Source organism: Hyla sarda, chromosome 9 (assembly GCF_029499605.1).
Source record: "Hyla sarda isolate aHylSar1 chromosome 9, aHylSar1.hap1, whole genome shotgun sequence".
NCBI lineage: Eukaryota > Metazoa > Chordata > Amphibia > Anura > Hylidae > Hyla > Hyla sarda.
This window is the reverse complement of record NC_079197.1, coordinates 11,344,625-11,367,329: the sequence shown is the minus strand read 5'-3', so window position 1 is coordinate 11,367,329 and position 22,705 is coordinate 11,344,625. Positions and strand designations below refer to the sequence as shown.

The following is a 22,705-nucleotide window of genomic DNA, read 5'->3' as shown; positions in this document are numbered from 1 at the left end:
CTTTACTAAAGCTCAGCACCTCCTCCTGCAAGCTGGCAGAGAGGAAACTGTCCTGGTGCCCAGAAGCATTGGCAGGGTCTGGCGCCAATACATACAGCTGCTCGTCATCCATCAGTACAAAAGGGCAACAGGTGCACATACAGATGTGGGGCACAACAACAGGAAGGTTGCAACTTTGAGCGTACTTGTTGTTTCAAAGGATGTTTGAAAACCTGTGGGCTTTTGTTAGATTAACCCTTCGGAGTAGTGATAAGGTGGGTTTATTGCTCTCACTCGGCTATTTCTTATCCTCTCCATATCAGGACCAGAGCTAAGCTGTTTATAAGTATTACAAACAAAAGGACTTCCTTTCCCTTACTTCTCTATCCAATCACAGCACATACAGTGGTCCCTCAACATATGATGGTAATCTGTTCCAAATGAACCATCGTTTGTTGAAACCATCGTATGTTGAGGGATCCGTGCAATGTAAAGTATAGAAAGTTACACTCACCTGTCCCCGCCCCTCGGGGACTGTCACTGCTCATCACCGCTGCCCTGGATGTCGCCCTCCATCGCTGTTGCCGCGTCCCCTTGGTGTCCCCGATGCTCCGGAACGTCTCTGCTTCTCCGGGATCGTCGCTCTCACGTTGCCGCCATCACGTCACTACGCACGCCGCTCCTATTGGATGACGGGACGGCGTGCGTGGCAACGTGATGACGACGATGGAGAGCGCCGGCAATGCAGGGAATCCCGAAGAGGATGCTCCGGAGCCCCAAGGATAGGTAGGAGACCATCACCAGAGCACACGGGGCACCGTAAACGGCTATCCGGCGGCAGCTGAAGCAACATCGTATCTTGATGCTGCCTTCAACATGCGATGGCCTCTGAGAGGCCATCACATGTTGAAATTATCGTATGTCGGGGCCATCGTAGGTCAGGGGGGTCACTGTACTTCTCTTTACTTTATGACATGCAGTACTGCTGGTGAAAGTGCACTCAACAAGCTGCACTGTGTTGGGGCGGGGAGGGGGGTGGGGGAGTTGGGTGATTTACACAGTATAGTACTAAAGATGTGGAGGGGGAAAGGTTTACTGATGCACTGGCTTTCCGAAGTGCTATGTGAGCAGAAAGTAGAGCACAGCAAGGAAGAGGTTATACTAAGCACTGAAGTTCTGAGAAGCTAAAGGTTGGGGGAGATTACACTGCAGCACTGAGGACATACAGCAGTAGGAACACTGCTATATTACAAGCAACAGCTGCCCTGAGCTTAATGGGTGGTGACAAATTAGAGGGAAGCCTTGATTTACCTTTGTGGATCATCTTGAGCAGTCAGACTGGCCCAGCTTGCAGGTACACAGCCCAGGCTTTCTGAGTCTCTCCCCATACTCTCTTGCACATAGCACATGACAAGCCCCGCCCCCACTTCCTGTGTTCAGTCCTGATCTAGCTGGTCCTGGAGACAGACTTAACCTAACAACAGACAATGGGCAGCAGAATGCAGGGAAGTGAGACACCTAGTGGGCAAGAATTCAGAGCAGATGTTCTGAGGTACTTTTGGTAAATGGGTCACCATTTACCATTTATCTGAGGTACAGATGGGTCACTTTTGGTAAATGAAGTGATTATGAATATATTAGAAATCAAAGGACAGTTCAAGGAAGAGAATATGAGGGCTAGCCCCATTATATATGGGACCCTAGAGATACTACCAGATTATGGGCCACCTGCAATGTGTATGGGCTGCGTTGAACTTATCAGATACCAATAGATCAATGGGTTTTTTGGATTCCTATAGGGACTCATAGTACGTGAATTATGAAACATTGTTGACCAATTGTTCCTGTATATGGGGTGCTGGTCTGTAAGGTGTTTTTTTTATGATCAAGGTGTTTTGAGTTTTTGATCCCATCCTGAGGAGAACCATTAAGTGAGTGGGGACTAGGGTTGCCACCTTTCTTGTAAAAAATAAAATACCGGCCATGCTAATTTGCATAATTAATTATTTATGCGTGACATCACAGGATACACATATGCAGGGGGGGGGGGGGATTTTGTCCTATTCCGACTCCTATAACTTTTTTATTTCTACTTACCATATATGGGCCTGTATGAGGCTCATTTTTTGCGCCCCGATCTGTAGTTTTTAACGTTACCATTTTCGTTTTGATGTGGCTTTTTGATCGCTTTTTTTTATTGGTGGGGTCCCAGGTGGTGGGGGTCCCAGGTGGTGGGGGTCTCAGGTGGTGGGGTCCGAGGTGGTGGGTGTCGCAGGTGGTGGGTGTTGCAGGTGGTGTGTGTCCCAGGTGGTGTGTGTCCCAGGTGGTGTGTGTCCCAGGTGGTGTGTGTCCCAGGTGGTGGAGTCCCAGGTGGTGGAGTCCCAGGTGGTGGAGTCCCAGGTGGTGGAGTCCCAGGTGGTGGAGTCGCAGGTGGTGGGGTCCCAGGTGGTGGGGTCCCAGGTGGTGGGGTCCGAGGTGGTGGGGTCCGAGGTGGTGGGGTCCCAGGTGGTGGGGTCCCAGGTGGTGGGGGTCCCAGGTGGTGAGGGTCCCAGGTGGTGGGGTCACAGGTGGTGGGGGTCACAGGTGGTGGGGTCCCAGGTGGTGGGGTCCGAGGTGGTGGGGTCCGAGGTGGTGGGGTCCCAGGTGGTGGGGTCCCAGGTGGTGGGGTCCGAGGTGGTGGGGTCCGAGGTGGTGGGGTCACAGGTGGTGGGGTCACAGGTGGTGGGGGTCACAGGTGGTGGGGTGCAAGGTATGTCTTATCTGTGTTAATGGCTGTGTAAACAATGTCAGCTGGCATGTGAGTCTTTGTAACGGGTGGTGGGACACCACAGGAATGTGAGTCGTGGACAGCTGAGGACACTGACAGAGCAGCAGGACTCTCTGCAAACACATCGCAATGTCTCATCTTCATTGACCACCTCAGACTCAGATGGTTGGAGGCCTGTAGAATGGATAAGTTCTGAGGGATTATGGTGCACGCGGAGCTCCTTCGCCTTTGATGAAGGACCCGGGATGAGGAACATGTCCCATTTCTGCGTCTCTCCTACTAGATCCCGTTTCCTGGAGCTGAGAGCTTTTCTGTGTTGTGGTTTCGCTCAGTTGTATCCGAGCTTACTTTCCTTTGTTTTTATGGACTGACTCCCAGCTGAGTCCAGGCCTTGTGCCAGGCACAGGCCCGAAATCAGAGAGAGGAGGGCAAGGAGAGATCGAGACTCAAGCAATAGGCAGGGTCACCTCCATTTTTGTTTCTGTCAATTACCATGGATATAAGGTGACCATAGGGACCTGACAACAAGGATCTCATGTTATAACCATGGTTATTCTGCTCTTGTAAAACTACAACTCCCAGCATGCCCTGACAGCTCTGCATGTGTGCTGGAGAGCCATAGGTTCAAAACCACTGGCCCGAATGATGACAACATCATGGTTTAATGGCTGTTTGCTTTGCTCCACTTACTCTTGTTTACTACATTCTTCTAGTATTTCAGCCATTAATCCAGGCAGAGACATAGAGGGAATACTTCTGGGAGCTCATCATCCATTACACATGGCCTCCAGGGGTGCGAACCCTCTGTGTACAAAACATTAAGCCTTACATATAAAGACAGAAGAAAAACTACTAGAATACTTATATATATATATATGCTCCTATGTAAAATAAATATAACTACTGTAGCACTGCCTCCTATGTGCAAGAATACAACTACTATAATACTGCTCCTATATACAAGAATATAACTACTGTAATACTGCCTCCTATATACAAGAATATAACTACTATAATACTGCTCCTATATACAAGAATATAACTACTATAATACTGCTCCTATATACAAGAATATAACTACTATAATACTGCTCCTATATACAAGAATATAACTACTATAATACTGCCCCTATATACAAGAATATAACTACTATAATACTGCTCCTATAAACAAGAATATAACTACTATAATACTGTCTCCTATATACAAGAATATAACTACTATAATACTGCTCCTATATACAAGAATATAACTACTATAATACTGCTCCTATATACAAGAATATAACTACTATAATACTGCTCCTATATACAAGAATATATCTACTATAATACTGCCTCCTATATACAAGAATATAACTACTATAATACTGCTCCTATATACAAGAATATAACTACTATAATACTGCTCCTATATACAAGAATATAACTACTATAATACTGCTCCTATATACAAGAATATAACTACTATAATACTGCCTCCTATATACAAGAATATAACTACTATAATACTGCTCCTATATACAAGAATATAACTAATATAATACTGCTACTATATACAAGAATATGACTACTATAATACTGCTCCTATATACAAGAATATAACTACTATAATACTGCCCCTATATACAAGAATATAACTACTATAATACTGCCCCTATATACAAGAATATAACTACTATAATCCTGCTCCTATATACAAGAATATAACTACTATAATACTGCACCTATATACAAGAATATAACTACTATAATACAGCTCCTATATACAAGAATATAAGTACTATAATACTGCCTCCTATATACAAGAATATAACTACTATAATACTGCTCCTATATACAAGAATATAACTACTATAATACAGCTCCTATATACAAGAATATAACTACTATAATACAGCTCCTATATACAAGAATATAACTACTATAATACTGCCCCCTATATACAAGAATATAACTACTATAATACTGCTCCTATATACAAGAATATAACTACTATAATACTGCTCCTTTATACAAGAATATAACTACTATAATACTGCTCCATATATACAAGAATATAACTACTATAATACAGTATAATAATGTACATAAATATACCTACTATATTACGTCTCAAATTACTATGAAAACTCTTCCTGGCACATCAATGGGTTCAGCACCGTTGCACCTACTAACTTTGCATTTGTTGCCTGTATATATAATGTGATATTAAGTTTTGTCCGGACCCCAATAAAGAAATTTGTTTGGTTGAAGACCACCAGGGCGGTGAATCTTTTTTTGCCATTAATAATATATACATATAGATAAGAACACTAAGAAAGTCCTTAGATCTCAATATTAGTCGCTGACCATGTGTTATCTATGTGCGATGACTATAATAACTACATTATTGGTCATTATGAGATATGGGAACATTAATTTCATGGATTCTCAGGATATGTGGGGTGTTAGTCACCGTATGGCGGCGCGTCCACCATATGTAAGTACCGATTCCCAGCTGAAGGAAACAGTATTTCTTTCCTATGGACGACACTGATTAAACCTGGTCCTAATAATATGTTATCAGGAGCTGGGGAAAGTGCCCCCTTCCCACTCCCACAGAGACTGCGCGGTGGGGGGGCCTCCTGTCAGCTGTATTTCTGATCCTGGAATGCACTTACAGTTTGATGAATGATCAGGATACAGTCTGGAAGCCATTACCACTTGTCTCTACGTGTTTATCTGAGTGGACTTCCTCCTATACATTTGTGCTGCGGTGACTTTCCAGGCCTCCAGCACCATCTTGGGACTCTTTGACCTCGTGCTTGCCTATTCCGCCATGTTGCTCCACTTGCAGACTTCCGGCAAATTGAGAGGATCTGGCGGCACTGCTCCTTTTATACAGGGCTCCAGGAAAATGGCCGCCGGCCGGAAGTGCGTCAGCGCAGTGCTGACTTCCGCTCCCCCGGCAGCAACGGGGACTGGGACTTGTAGTAGGACTGGACAATTGAATGCAGACCACGTTGACTTGACAGATGACGGGGACTGACTTGACTCATAAAGCTGTGACTTTATCTTACTTGACTTGATGGTGGCTGCAGGACTGGACTTTGAGGTCTCCAACACTCTGGACACACACACTAGGCGACTGCACTGGACCTCAGCCAAGACTTATCTCCAAAGAGAGAGAAGCTCCACCCAGGGCTTATATGGGGGAGACTAGCAGGGAGCCCATAAGTCACTCTTGGGGTCACCTGGTCACTGATACCTCCTGGGTAACAATCACATGACATATCACATGGTATAACTCTTAAAGATACAACACATTTTAAAATACAATACACTGCAGAGCATATGTACAGGGGGGGGGGGGCAGGTGCAGGGGGCCCTGGGGACACTGAATGAGGCTGCCTGACAGGACAGTAAGGGTACTGGGTAACATCTCCCATACTGGGCCACCACATTCTTGTAAATAGTAGGTTGTATTATAGTAGTTATATAGTTGTATATAGGAGGCAGTATTATAGTAGTTATAATCTTGTATATAGGAGCAGTATTATAGTAGTTATATTCTTGTATATAGGAGCAGTATTATAGTAATTATATTCTTGTATATCGGAGTAGTATTATAGTAGTTATATTCTTGTATATAGGAGCAGTATTATAGTAGTTATATTCTTGTACATAGGAGTAGTATTATAGTAGTTATATTCTTGTATATAGGAGCAGTATTATAGTCGTTATATTCCTGTATATAGGAGCAGTATTATAGTAGTTATATTCTTGTATATAGGAGCAGTATTATAGTAGCTATATTCTTGTATATAGGAGCAGTATTATAGTAGTTATATTTTTTGTATATAGGAGGCATTATTATAGTAGTTATATTCTTGTAAATAGGAGGAGTATTATAGTAGTTATATTCTTGCATATAGGAGGCAGTATTATAGTAGTTATATTCTTGCACATAGGGGGCAGTATTATAGTAGTTATATTCTTGTATATAGGAGCAGTTTTATAGTAGTTATATTCTTGTATATAGGAGCAGTATTATAGTAGTTATATTCTTGTATATAGGAGGCAGTATAGAAGTTATATTCTTGTACATAGGGGGCAGTATTATAGTTGTGATATTCTTGTATATAGGAGCAGTATTATAGTAGTTATATTCTTGTATATAGGAGGCAGTATTATAGTAGTTATATTCTTGTATATAGGAGCAGTATTATAGTAGTTATATTCTTGTATATAGGAGCAGTATTATAGTAGTTATATTCTTGTATATAGGAGGCAGTATTATAGTAGTTATATTCTTGTATATAGGAGCAGTATTATAGTAGTTATATTCTTGTATATAGGGGCAGTATTATAGTAGTTATATTCTTGTATATAGGAGCAGTATTATAGTAGTTATATTCTTGTATATAGGAGCAGTATTATAGTAGTTATATTCTTGTATATAGGAGACAGTATTATAGTAGTTATATTCTTGTATATAGGAGCAGTATTATAGTAGTTATATTATTGTATATAGGAGCAGTATTATAGTAGTTATATTCTTGTACATAGGGGGCAGTATTATAGTAGTTATATTCTTGTACATAGTGTATAGGGGGGATGTTCACGTTAGTAAAATGAAAAGAAAAATTCCCAACGATATCAGAAGATGCATCTAATTCCTGTAAATATCTAGATGTTATCTGTGATCGGCTCCATGTTGAGTCCAGATGTCTTCTCCCTGACGTCCTATATTGTAATGAAGGAAAAGCTCTGAATGAGTAAAATGTGATGTCCAGATCTGGTTTGGTCTCGGTCCCTGGGACTGATTATCTCCAGCAGATGGAAGGACTGAGGGGGATCATTCTCTGAGATGGTTGGAGACGTCAGGAGAGGAACATCTGTGTAACATAAGACATGATCATCCAGATGTCAGTACTGACCTGGCCGGTGACCTACGCTTTATTGCCATCAAACCATTCATTGAAAGATCCAACCTCTTCAGTGCCAAACAGATTCTATACACTCACTATAAGCTATGAAACCGGGCACAGTCCACACCTCTGTTCAGGCTAAATCTGGAGTGAAAGCGGGCAAAAAAAAAAAAACTTTGGTGGTGCTACACGGCAGATAAAGTCCATATAGATAGCATATCGAAGATAGAAAGTCGAGGCACTCACCATACGGGTACAGTTGAACTTTAATCCATATTGGCTACATTGGTGGGCAACATCAATGGGTGCAGAGACACACAGGCAGGAACGTGGAGGGACAAGTCCTAGAATAAATCTTGAACAGTGTATAGGATCTACATTGCATTTTGAAGAAAGAAAGTCGGGCACTCACCATATGGGTAAATTTGAACTTTATTCCATATTAGTGGGCAACATCAATGGGTACAGAGACACACAGGCAGGAACGTCTCACCGAGCGGGACTATGTAGATCCTATACACTGTTCTAGATTTATTCTAGGACTTGTCCCTCCACGTTTGTGCCTGTGTGTCTCTGTACCCATTGAGGTTGTCTACCAATGTACCCAATATGGAATAAAGTTCAACTGTACCCATACGGTGAGTGCTCGGACTATCTTTCTTCGATATGCTATGTAGATCCTATACACTGTTCTAGATTTATTCTAGGACTTGTCCCTCAACGTTCCTGCCTGTGTGTCTCTGCACCCATTGATGTTGCCCACCAATGTAGCCTATATGAAATAAAGTTTAACTGTACCCGTATGGTGAGTGCCTTGACTTTCTTTCTTTGATATGCTATGTAGATCTTATACGCTGTTCTAGATTTATTATAGGACTTGTTCCTCCCAGCTGACACCACTAGGGGGTCGGAGATCCCACGTAAACATATACATCAGGTCTGACAATTTTTGTTCCTACATCTTGGAGCAGATTTCGTCAGGATTCGATGGACCAGAACATTGCAGATTGACTTGGATCTTCATCGTGATTCTCCAAATTTCCATGTTCTCCAAGAAGATCCGAACTTTGATGTCCAGAAAAGACCCCCGGCTCAGACTCTGCTTCCACACCAGCTTCTTACTTTCCTACAGTTCACCCAATGCCAGTTTGTGTCTCTGGAGACTCTGACCTGTGACTCTGACCAGGAATGACCCTCTTTGTAAGCTTTTCTAAGGTGAAGAACACTGAGATTCCTTGGATACCGCATCAGATTAGTCAGCGACAAATCAATGGGGTTATGGAGGAACGTCAAACTCCTCCTATCCATTTCTTCCTCTGTTTTTTTTTTCCAGGAGAATACTCTGTTATATATGTATCAAGCTTTTGTACTCTGTTAGATGCCACTTTGTTGTGTTGGGTTCAGTCTTAAAGGGGTACTCCAGTGGAAAACATTATTTTTTTTTAAATCAACTGTTGCCAGAAAGTTAAACAGATGTGTAAGTGACTTCTTAATCCTTCCAGTACTTATAAGCTGCTGTATACTGCAGAGGAAGTTCTTTTCTTTTTGAATTTATTTTCTGTCTGACCACAGTGCTCTCTTCTGACACCTCTGTCCATGTCAGGAACTGTCCAGAGCAGGAGAAATTACCCATAGCAAATCTCTCCTGATCTAGACAGTTCCTGATATGGACAGAGGTGTCAGCAGAGAGCACTGTGGTCAGACAGAAAAGAAATTCAAAAAGAAAAGAACTTCCTCTGTAGTATACAGCAGCTAATAAGTACTGGAAGGATTAAGATTTTTTTAATAGAAGTAATTTACAAATCTGTTTAACTTTCTGGCAACAGTTGATTTAAAAAAATATTGTTTTCCACTGGAGTACCCCTTTAAGTCTCCTCAGTAAATGATCCCTTCCCATAACCCAAGATGCATTCTGTGAAGTTCCCTCAGAGATCTGGGAGTCCTTCGAAGGTCCCATTAACAATATGGCTCTTCTAAGTGGAACCTGATGTAATACTGTAAAATAACACTTTATCCCATTCAGAACTATTTTGACAGCTGAAAAGTCTGACGTTATTCTCCATCCAAAGGTTTCCAGACCTCGCATGATGATCTGACCCGTTATGTTATGTGTGATGGCATGACAAAGCTATTTTTTACTTAAAGGGGTTGTCTAGGATTAGAAAAACATGGCTGCTCCTGCCCTTAGATTGTATGTGGCATTTTTAAGAAAACAGCCATGATTTTTCTAATCCTGGTTGGGAAATGAAGCAGAGCTGAGACGGTTCATTCAGATCTTTCAGCCTCCAACCCACAAACTTGGTCGGACCCGACCTCCAACCTGACAGCTGGCAGCCTAACCTATACTTCAGAAATGTCTAGTTCTAAGATGAGACCCGCAGAACAAACCTTAATTGAACCCTTAAGTCTGTCCTTATGTCCTGTAGTAGCCTAACCTCATTGGCCTAATCCCTATGAGTAGTCTGACTTCAACCCGACCACCGAATAGCTTATCAACCACGGCCTCACTCAACCAGGTTAACTCATACACCTCCCGGCAATTCACTGACCCACAAGATACCTCAGCCTGGTGGTCCTGAGGCTTTAACTACAGTCCTTGCTGGCTAGTACCATCCAGTGGTCACTTTCATCTTCTGGATGCCAGTCAACCTCTGACAAACAGAGTCACCCAACCCAACTGGATTAACTCATCCACCTCCCGGCAATTCACTGACCAACAAGATACCTCAGCCTGGTTGGCCTTGCTCTCTACCTACAGTTCTTGCTGGCTGCTACTGTCCAGTGGTCACTTTTATCTCCTCTTAGCCAATCTAATGTTTCATCCACCATCTGAGTGGCCTTATACCTGGTGGTGGACGCCATTAAACAATTATTTACTATAATGGAACTACTGTCGTATAACATCATCTCTATTCCCGTCGACACCAGAAATCTAGGATATAAAGCCATGGTTGTGAGTTCACATGTGAGCTGGGTACCTTTAGCATGGTATTTATTAATGACCCACCAGCCAAAAGCTTACCATCAGGTCAATTGACTTACTAAAATTGTCTCCAGCCCACAGGAGCATCAACCACTCTATTCTTTAGAGAATGCTCTGGATTATTTTATGGTCATGAAAATGTAGACAAAATTTACTGGTGAGAACCTCCGTAAAGATGGCCTCCAATAATTACAGACATATCCTTAGACCAGTGTTTTTTTTTACTATTTACTAACTTACAAACTTGATCAGACCCGACCTCTAACCCGACAGCTGGCAGCCCAACCTATACTTCAGAAATGTCTAGTTCTAAGACGAGACCCGCAGAACAAACCTTAATTGAACCCTTGAAGTCTGCCCTTATGTCCTGTAGTAGCCTAACCTCATTGGCCTAATCCTTATGAGTAGTCTGACTTCAACCCGACCACCGAATAGCTTATCAACCACAGCCTCACCCAACCAGGTTAACTCATCCACCTCCCGGCAATTCACTAACCCACAAGATACTTCTACCTGGTGGCCCTGAGGCTTTAACTACAGTGCTTACTGGCTACTACTGTCCAGTGGTCACTTTCATCTCCTGGACACCAGTCAACCGCTGCCGAACAGCCTCACCCAACCAGGTTGACTCATCCACTTCCTGGCAATTCACTGACCCAAAAGATACCTCTACCTGGCGGACCTTGCTCTTTAACTACAGTCCTTTCTGGCTACTACTGTCCAGTGGTGAATCTCTTGTTTCATCCACCATCTAGGTGGCCTAAAACTGGTGGTGGAGGCCATTAACCAATCATTCACTATAATGGAGCCACTGTCATATGACAGCATCTCCATTCTTGTGGACACCAGATGTTGGAAATCTACGATATATAGAAGCCATGGTTGTAAGTTCTCATCAGCGTAGTATTTATATATGACACACCAGCCAAAAACTTACCTCAGGTCAAATGATTTACCATGAACTCTCTTCAGCCCTATAGGGGGGGGGGGGGATCAGTGGCTGCAACCAGGGGTTTTCTCTGTGGTGTAATGCTCTGGATTCTTTTATGGTCATAGAAAAGTGGACAAAATTTATGGGTGAGAGTAGAAGACCTCCAAAAGGTATGCACATATCCTAAGACCCATCAGCATGGCATTCATAAATGTCCCACCTGCCCAAAACTTACCATCAGGTCAACTAATTTACCATTAAATTGCCTCCAGCCCCATAGGGGGGGATTGGCGGTCAAGGGCCGCAACCAACCTGGATTGTTGTATGGTCATGAAAAACAGATAAAATCTACCGGTGAGAGTAGAAGACCTCCAAAAGTTACGGACCAATTTTTTGGGACTAGGTCACAAGACGTTCAGTAAAGACATTGCTTACTCGGCAGTGTCTGATCAGCTGCTGGCTACTTTCTGTTTCCATATGACACGGCACGGTTATGTAGTGAAATACCTTTCTCCCGGTGTCACTCTCTGGCACTGCCGCTCATACGAATGTCTTTCACATTTGTTCATACGGTTATTGCATTCTCGTTCAATCTGTGCCGAGACGTCGGCCAAGATGAGCAGTATGGAACGCGAGCAAGTTCGCTGTAAGACTGCGAGCAAGTTTAGCACTTAAAGTTTCAAAGTTAGAAAAATGCTAAATGTTCATGAAATTTTGGGATTTTTCACCAAGAAAGGATGCAAGTAACAACGAAAACTTCCCACTATGTTAAAGTAGAATATGTCACAAAAAAACTTTCTCAGAATCAGAATAAAAAGGTAAAAGCATCCCAGAGTTATTAATGCATAAAGTGGCAGTGGTCAGAATGACAAAAAAGGTCTGAGTCCTTAAGGTGAAAATGGGCTGAGTCCCTGAGGGGATAGAGTCCATGTTGACACTTGTTGACCTCAGAGTCAATGTTGACACTTGTTGACCATAGAGTCCATGTTAACCCTAGAGTCCATGTTGACCATAGAGTCCATGTTGACACTTGTTGACTGTAGAGTCCATGTTGACACTTGTTGACCATAGAGTCAATGTTGACACTTGTTGACCGTAGAGTCCATGTTGACACTTGTTAACCATAGAGTCCATGTTGACCATAGAGTCAATGTTCACGCTTGTTGACCATAGAGTCAATGTTGACACTTGTTGACCATAGAGTCCATGTTGACACTTGTTGACTGTAGAGTCCATGTTGACACTTGTTGACCATAGAGTCAATGTTGACACTTGTTGACCGTAGAGTCCATGTTGACCATAGAGTCCATGTTGACACTTGTTAACCATAGAGTCCATGTTGACCATAGAGTCAATGTTCACGCTTGTTGACCATAGAGTCAATGTTGACACTTGTTGACCATAGAGTCCATGTTGACACTTGTTAACCATAGAGTCCATGTTGACACTTGTTAACCATAGAGTCCATGTTGACACTTGTTAACCATAGACTCCATGTTGTCCATAGAGTCCATGTTCGCACTTGTTAACTATAGAGTCCATGTTGACCATAGAGTCCATGCTCGCACTTGTTGACCATAGAGTCCATGTTGACACTTGTTGACCCTACCCCTGAAAGCCATAGGGTCCATGTTTACATTTGTTGACTGTTGAGTCCATGGACTAGTGATGATGAGAGTGCGTGTTATGCTGGTGATCACATGACCCAGTTACATTAATAAATTGGTTGCTCTGCGCAGACTTTGTGTTCGTTGATGTTTTCAGCTGTACCCTACCCCTGAAAGCCACCATCTTGGATTCATAGCATGTTCTAAAAATATTACGTCCAATTGCACGCACAATACAGAGTTAATGTATTTCCTTGCTTTCTGCTTCCCAAATCTGGGCCATGATACAGCAATGAGCTCCAGCCGCTGCGGCCCACCCTCTCCCCGGGCGACGTTGAACTTTTGATAATACAGCACGTGCCCCTCCCCCTGTTCTCCTCCCCATAGAGACCGTCCCAAATTAATATGGAATTATAGGAAAGTTTGTACAAGTTTGGTGAGAAGAGGTTACCCTACAGGAGTGGTCTCCAAACTGTGGACCTCCAGAGGTTGCAAGACTACAACTCCCAGCATGCCCGGACAGCCGTTGGCTGTCCGGGCATGCTGGGAGTTGTATTTATGCAACAGCTGGAGGCTCTCTGGTTGTTAAACATTGCTCTAAAGGCTTGACCTTACAACAGTACCGCAGCATTATATGCAATGGCTGATACCAGAAGAAATAGATTGCATCTGACAACTAGTGATGAGCGGCATTGCCCATATTGGAATTTGTGATATTTCGCGATTATATAGACAAATATTCGTCCTATATTCGCTAATTTCACGTATTTGTTATATTCTCATATTCGCGTATTCGAGGAAGAAAACAGTGAGGGGGAGGGCAACTTTACTATTGGTTGCTAGGGATGTTGTTGATGACCTCTGTATTTGCATCATTCTAATTGGCCCACGAGTGAAAAGAAGGAATATGCACATATGCGATAAAAAGCGAATATTCGCAATTTCGAATATATTGCGAATATATTTGCAATATTTGCGAATTTGCGAAATTAGCGATAAAAATTTGAAATGTGAATATTCGCGCCCAACACTACTGACAACCATGGGAGTTGTGCATAACTTAAAGGGGTACTCCGGTGAAAAACTTTTTTTTCTTAAACTAACTGGTGCCAGAAAGTTAAACCGATTTGTAAATTACTTCTATTAAAAAATCTTAATCCTTCCTGTACTTATCACCTGCTGAATACTACAGTGGAAATTCTTTTCCGTTTGAAACACAGAGCTCTCTGCTGACATCATGATCACAGTGCTCTCTGCTGACATCTCTGTCCATTTTAGGAACTGTCCAGAGTGGAAGAAAATCCCCATAGCAAACATATGCTGCTCTGGACAGTTCCTAAAATGGACAGAGATGTCAGCAGAGAGCACTGTGCTCGTGATGTCAGCAGAGAGCTCTGTGTTTCAAAAAGAAAAGAATTTCCTCTGTAGTATTCAGCAGCTAATAAGTACAGGAAGGATTAAGATTTTTTAATAGAAGTCATTTACAAATCTGTTTAACTTTCTGGCACCAGTTGATTTAAAAAAAAAAAAAAAAAAGTTTTTCACCCGAGTACCCCTTTAAGTGTAATAATAATAACAATAATACCACCACCAACAAAAACAATAATATGATTATTATTAATAATACCAACAACAACAATAATAATAACAATAATAATATGGTTATTATAAATAATAATAACAATAATTAATATAAATATTATTTTTATTATATTATTATAATACTTTTTATTTTATTTGTATTCAGGAATCCCGAAATTTTGAGAAGACAGTGGACGTCTTCCCAATTCTGGGCCCTATCAAGGGAACCCCTCCTTTATTTCGGACATGAGGGTCTGAGGAGACTTAAGGTAGGTCCCGGATAGGAATCATGTATTGATATTATTATTATTATTATTATTTTTTAAAGGGGTACTTTAATGAGAGAGAAAGAAAAAAGGAAGAAAAAAAACAGGAAAAAAATGTAAAAATTTTGTTCTGAAATATATCAAATTTTTTTTTTTTTTAAAGCTGTACTCCATAGGAATAATAATAAAAATAAAACAATCAACTGGCTCCACAAAGTTAAACATATTTGTAAATTACTTCTATATAAAAATCTTAATCCTTCCAGTACTTATCAGCTGCTTTATGCTCCACAGGGAGTTGTGCAGTCCTTTCTAGTCTGACCACAGTGCTCTCTGCTGCCACCTGTCTATGTCAAGAACTGTCCAGAGCAGGAGCAAATCCCCATAGCAAACCTCTCCTGCGGCTCCGGACAGTTCCTGACATGGGCAGAGGTGGCAGCAGAGAGCACTGGGGTCAGACTGGAAGGGACTGCACAACTTTCTGTGGAGCATACAGCAGCTGATAAGTACTGGAAGGATTAAGATTTTTATATAGAAGTCATTTACAAATCTCTATAACTTTCTGGCACCAGTTGATTTGACCCTTTAAAAAAAAATAAAAAAATATATATATATATATATGTATATATATATATATATATATATATATATATATATATATATTCAGAAGGAAATTTTTAAATCTGGCACCAGTTGATTTGAAAACAATTTTTGTCTCTCTGGAGTACCCCTTTAAAGTGGTTATCCAGGAATAGAAACACTGGGTTGATTTCTTCCAAAAACAGCGCCACCTCTTTCCTCAGGTTGTGTGTGGTATTGCAGCTTACTTCCGTTGAGGTAAACGGAGCAAAATTGTAATGCCGCACACAAACTGAGTACAGAGGTGGTGCTGTTTTTGGAAGAAATTAGCTCTGTGTTTCTATCCCTGGAGTCCCCCTTTAAATACAACCATGATAGTAGCCTGTGGGTTGTTAATCCAGGGGTACAGTTCCTGACACGGACAGAGATGGCAGCAGAGAGTCTTATACCGCACACTCTCTATAGGTGTCAGTCATTACTGTTTTCCGGCTTTCTATTCGTGAACCAGGAAGCTCTGGATGAGCCTCTGCAGGGAGCGAAATCCGTCGGCTCGTCCGGCGCTCTGAGATGAGACGCAGCTGATAGGGGATATAAGATTTTGGGCAGAAGCCATGGCGGGCGGCAGGGAATAGGAGATGACTAATTTCGCTCTCGAGTATAATGGTGATTTCATCTAAATGTTTACATCAGGATTAAACAATGCGGAGGAATACGAGTCTGCCGTATGTCGTTCTGTATTTATGGGGAACGCGCCTGCGAAACGTCCCGCTGATACCTACCGTCACACTGACCATTGCGCCAAAGTTGACGAATTGGCGCAGTGGGGCTCCCCAGTTTTGATTTAAATCAATAGGTGAGCATAGGCCAGTGTTTTCCAACCAGGGTGCCTCCAGCTGTTGCCAAACTACAACTCCCAGCATTCCCGGACAGCCAACGGCTGTCCGGGAATGCTGGGAGTTGTAGTTTTGCAACAGCTGGAGGCACCCTGGTTGGAAAACACTGGCCTATCCACTGGATAACTGACCGGCAAAGAGGCGACATCCGACATCCCCGCCAATCAGGATTAGAAAAATCAGAGCTGCTTATTTTAATATAAAAAATAAATAAATAAAAAACAGCGCCATCCCCATCCTCAGGTTGTGTGGGGTGTTACAACTCGGCCCCATTCACTTCAATGGACCTGAGCTGCAATACCTCAATAACCAAAAATAAAGGGAACACTTACACACCACAATGTAACTCCAAGTCACTGACACTTGTGTGAAATCCCACTGTCCACTCAGGAAGAACACTGATTGACAATCAATTTCACATGGAACAGACAACACGTGGAAATTATAGGCAATTAGCAAGACACCCCCAGTAAAGGAGTGGTTCTGCAGGTGGTGACCACAGACCACTTCTCAGTTCCTATGCTTCCTGGCTGATGTTTTGGTCACTTTTGAATGCTGGCGGTGCATTCACTCTAGTGGTAGCATGAGATGGAGTCTACAACCCACACAAGTGGCTCAGGTAGTGCAGCTCATCCAGGATGGCACATCAATGCGAGCTGTGACAAGAAGGTTTGCGGTGTCTGTCAGTGTAGTGTCCAGAGCATGGAGGCGCTACCAGGAGACAAGCCAGTACATCAGGAGACGTGGAGGAGGCCGTAGGAGGGCAACAACCCAGCAGCAGGACCGCTACCTCCACCTTTGTGCAAGGAGGAGCAGGAGGAGAACTGCCAGAGCCCTGCAAAATGACCTCCAGCAGGCCACAAATGTGCATGTATCCACTCAAACGGTCAGAGACAGACTCCATGAGGGTGGTATGAGAGCCCGACGTCCACAGGTGGGGGTTGTGCGTATAGCCCAACACCGTGCAGGACATTTGGCATTTGCCAGAGAACACCAAGATTGGCAAATTCACCACTGGCGCCCTGTGCTCCTCACAGATGAAAGCAGGTTCACACTGAGCACATGTGACAGATGTGACAGAGTCTGGAGACGCCGTGAAGAACGTTCTGCTGCCTACAATATCCTCCAGCATGACCGGTTTGGCGGTGGGTCAGTAATGGTGTGGGGTGGCATTTCTTTGGGGGGCCGCACAGCCCTCCATGTGCTTGCCAGAGGTAGCCTGACTGTCATTAGGTACCCAGATGAGATCCTCAGACCCCTTGTGAGACCATATGCTGGTGCGGTTGGCCCTGGGTTCCTCCTAATACAAGACAATGCTAGACCTCATGTGGCTGGAATGTGTCAGCAGTTCCTACAAGAGGAAGGCATTGATGCTGTGGACTGGCCGCCCATTCTCCTGAATCCGATTGAGCACATCTGGGACGTCTCGCTCCATCCACCACAGACTGTCCAGGAGTTGGCGGATGCTTTAGTCCAGGTCTGGGAGGACATCCCTCAGGAGACCATCCTCCACCTCATCAGGAGCATGCCCAGGCGTTGTAGGGAGGTCATACGGGCACGTGGAGGCCACACACACTACTGAGCCTCATTGGGACTTGTATTAAGGACATTACATAAAGTTGGATCAGCCTGTAGTGGGGTTTTCCACTGTGATTTTGAGTGTGACTCCATATCCAGACCTCCAGGGGTTAATACATTTCATTTCCATTGATAATTTTTGGTGATTTTGTTGTCAGCGCATTCAACTATGTAAAGAGGAAAGGATTTCATACGATTAGTTCATTGAGATCTAGGACGTGTTATCGCAGGGTTCACTTTAGTTTTTTTTAGCAGTGTACATGTTGGGGGTGATAGTAGACAGTGGAATTGATGGTATATGTTGGGGGTGATAATACACAGTGGGGGTGATAGTACATGTTGGGGGTGATTGTACATGTTGGGGTGGTAGTACATGTGATAGTACATGTTGGGGGTGATAGTACATGTTGGGGGTGGTAGTACATGTTGGGGGTGGTAGTACATGTGATAGTACATGTTGGGGGTGATAGTACATGTTGGGGGTGGTAGTACATGTTGGGGGTGGTAGTACATGTGATAGTACATGTTGGGGGTGATAGTACATGTTGGGGGTGGTAGTACATGTTGGGGGTGGTAGTACATGTGATAGTACATGTTGGGGGTGATAGTACATGTTGGGGGTGGTAGTACATGTTGGGGGTGGTAGTACATGTGATAGTACATGTTGGGGGTGGTAGTACATGTGATAGTACATGTTGGGGGTGATAGTACATGTTGGGGGTGATAGTACATGTTGGGGGTGATAGTACATGTTGGGGGTGATAGTACATGTTGGGGGTGATAGTACATGTTGGGGGTGGTAGTACATGTGATAGTACATGTTGGGGGTGATAGTACATGTTGGGGGTGGTAGTACATGTGATAGTACATGTTGGGGGTGATAGTACATGTTGGGGTGGTAGTACATGTGATAGTACATGTTGGGGGTGATAGTACATGTTGGGGGTGATAGTACATGTTGGGGGTGGTAGTACATGTTGGGGGTGGTAGTACATGTGATAGTACATGTTGGGGGTGATAGTACATGTTGGGGGTGATAGTACATGTTGGGGGTGATAGTACATGTTGGGGGTGGTAGTACATGTGATAGTACATGTTGGGGGTGGTAGTACATGTTGGGGGTGATAGTACATGTTGGGGGTGATAGTACATGTTGGGGGTGATAGTACATGTTGGGGGTGGTAGTACATGTTGGGGGTGGTAGTACATGTTGGGGGTGGTAGTACATGTTGGGGGTGGTAGTACACATCTCTGCCCTGTATACTGTACACACTGGAACAAAAGAGGCAGCAGAAGAATGAAGGATGCGGAGTCTCTTCCCTGCACTAAGGGATCGGTGGAAAACCAATAACTTCACATCCAGGCGCAAAATCATCCAAGGGGACGGGGAGGAGCAGAGATGAGGGATTGTTCCCCGCTCCCTGCCCCCAAGTTGCGTGGTAATCGTCCGCTCCAGGAATTCTCTCTGGCAGTGAATGGATCCAGCCGGGCGCCCGGCCAACATGGATCTCATCTGGCCAGAGAAGTTTCCGGGAAAAAAAGTTTTAAGTGCAGTGGGGGAGGAGGTTAGAATAACTGAGTGACGCAGAACACCGATTAACCCCTATGATACCACAACTAGGTACATTTACACTTAAAGGGACTCTCCACCATTAAATGGAGGGTTAGGTGCAAAACTACAACTCCCAGCATGCCCGGACAGCAAAAGCTGGGAAAATACATAATGTATGTACACAGTGACCTCACCAGCAGAATAGTGAGTGCAGCTCTGGAGTATAATACAGGATATAACTCAGGATCAGTACAGGATCAGTAATGTAATGTATGTACACAGTGACCTCACCAGCAGAATAGTGAGTACAGCTCTGGAGTATAATACAGGATATAACTCAGGATCAGTACAGGATAAGTAATGTAATGTATGTACACAGTGACTCCACCAGCAGAATAGTGAGTACAGCTCTGGGGTATAATACACGATATAGCTCAGGATCAGTACAGGATAAGTAATGTAATGTATGTACACAGTGACTCCACCAGCAGAATAGTGAGTACAGCTCTGGAGTATAATACAGGATATAACTCAGGATCAGTACAGGATAAGTAATGTAATGTATGTACACAGTGACCTCACCAGCAGAATAGTGAGTACAGCTCTGGAGTATAATACAGAATATAACTCAGGATCAGTACAGGATAAGTAATGTAATGTATGTACACAGTGACCTCACCAGCAGAATAGTGAGTACAGCTCTGGAGTATAATACAGGATATAACTCAGGATCAGTACAGGATAAGTAATGTAATGTATATACACAGTGACCTCACCAGCAGAATAGTGAGTACAGCTCTGGAGTATGATACAGGATATAACTCAGGATCAGTACAGGATAAGTAATGTAATGTATATACACAGTGACCTCACCAGCAGAATAGTGAGTACAGCTCTGGAGTATAATACAGGATATAACTCAGGATCAGTACAGGATAAGTAATGTAATGTATGTACACAGTGACCTAACCAGCAGAATAGTGAGTACAGCTCTGGAGTATAATACAGGATATAACTCAGGATCAGTACAGGATCAGTAATGTAATGTATGTACACAGTGACCTCACCAGCAGAATAGTGAGTACAGCTCTGGGGTATAATACAGGATATAACTCAGGATCAGTACAGGAAAAGTAATGTAATGTATGTACACAGTGACCTCACCAGCAGAATAGTGAGTGCAGCTCTGGAGTATAATACAGGATATAACTCAGGATCAGTACAGGATAAGTAATGTATGTACACAGTGACCTCACCAGCAGAATAGTGAGTACAGCTCTGGAGTATAATACAGGATATAACTCAGGATCAGTACAGGATAAGTAATGTAATGTATGTACAAAGTGACCTCACCAGCAGAATAGTGAGTACAGCTCTGGAGTATAATACAGGAAATAACTCAGGATCAGTACAGGATAAGTAATGTAATGTATGTACACAGTGACCTCACCAGCAGAATAGTGAGTACAGCTCTGGGGTATAATACAGGATATAACTCAGGATCAGTACAGGATCAGTAATGTAATGTATGTACACAGTGACCTCACCAGCAGAATAGCGAGTACAGCTCTGGAGTATAATACAGGATATAACTCAGGATCAGTACAGGATAAGTAATGTATGTACACAGTGACCTCACCAACAGAATAGGGAGTACAGCTCTGTGGTATAAGACAGGATATAGCTCAGGATCAGTACAGGATAAGTAATGTAATGTATGTACACAGTGACCTCACCAGCAGAATAGTGAGTACAGCTCTGGAGTATAATACAGGATATAACTCAGGATCAGTACAGGATCAGTAATGTAATGTATGTACACAGTGACCTCACCAGCAGAATAGTGAGTACAGCTCTGGAGTATAATACAGGATATAACTCAGGATCAGTACAGGATGAGTAATGTAATGTATGTACACAGTGACCTCACCAGCAGAATAGTGAGTACAGCTCTGGAGTATAATACAGGAAATAACTCAGGATCAGTACAGGATAAGTAATGTAATGTATGTACACAGTGACCTCACCAGCAGAATAGTGAGTACAGCTCTGGAGTATAATACGTATTTGCCTGTAAGTAAAGGCTTGTTATTTTTTTAGAAAGTTGGGACCAGGGATAGATTTGTACTAAGGATCATCCTATATATAGAACATTATATGTACTGGGCAGTTTCGGATATCCCTATGTTATACTGTTTAGCAGGATACATGTAATGTGTATAATTCTATCACTAGATAGATCAATGTTTCCCAACCATGGTGCCTCCAGTTGTTGCAAAACTACAACTCCCAGCATGCCCGGACAGCCTTTGGCATATAGATACAGTGGGGATGAAAAGTTTGGGCACCCCAGGTAAAAATTTGTATTAATGTACATAAAGAAGCCAAGGAAAGATGGAAAAAATCTCCAAAAGGCATCAAATTACAGATTAGACATTCTTATAATATGTCAACAAAAGTTAGATTTTATTTCCATCATTTACACTTTCAAAATAACAGAAAACAAAAAAATGGTGTCTGCAAATGTTTGGGCACCCTGCAGAGTTATTATCTTGTACTGCCCCTTTGCAAAGCTGAGACCTGCCAGTGTCATGGATTGTTTTCAATCATCATCTGGGAAGACCACGTGATGTCAATCTCAAAGGTTTTAAATGCCCAGACTCATCTGACCTTGCCCCAACAATCAGCACCATGGGTTCTTCTAAGCAGTTGTCTAGAAATCTGAAACTGATAATAGTTGACGCTCACAAAGCTAGAGAAGTCTATAAGAAAATAGCAAAATGTTTTCAGATGTCAATTAAGAAATGGCAGTCATCAGGAACTGTGGCAGTTAAAGCAAGATCTGGAAGACCAAGAAAAATATCAGACTGAACAGCTCGCAGGATTGTGAGAAAAACAATTCAAAACCCACGTTTGACTGTACAATCCCTCCGGAAAGATCTGGCAGACACTGGAGTTGTGGTACACTATTCCACTATAAAGAGATACTTGTACAAATATGGTCTTCATGGAAGAGTCATCAGAAGAAAACCTCTTCTACGTCCTCACCACAAAAATCAGCGTTTGAACTTTGCAA

The 22,705-nt window shown here is 42.8% G+C and overlaps 1 protein-coding gene across 1 annotated transcript in view; it reads left to right on the top strand.

Annotated features, from left to right (window-relative positions):
- The window catches only part of LOC130291820 (discoidin domain-containing receptor 2-like), a 118,697-nt gene that overhangs the window by 39,385 nt on the left and 56,607 nt on the right, over nucleotides 1–22,705 (top strand). Inside the window, exon 2 of the mRNA XM_056541129.1 lies at nucleotides 14,928–15,030. The gene's annotated coding sequence lies outside the window, so the exon portion shown is untranslated. The remainder of the gene's footprint in view (nucleotides 1–14,927; nucleotides 15,031–22,705) is intronic.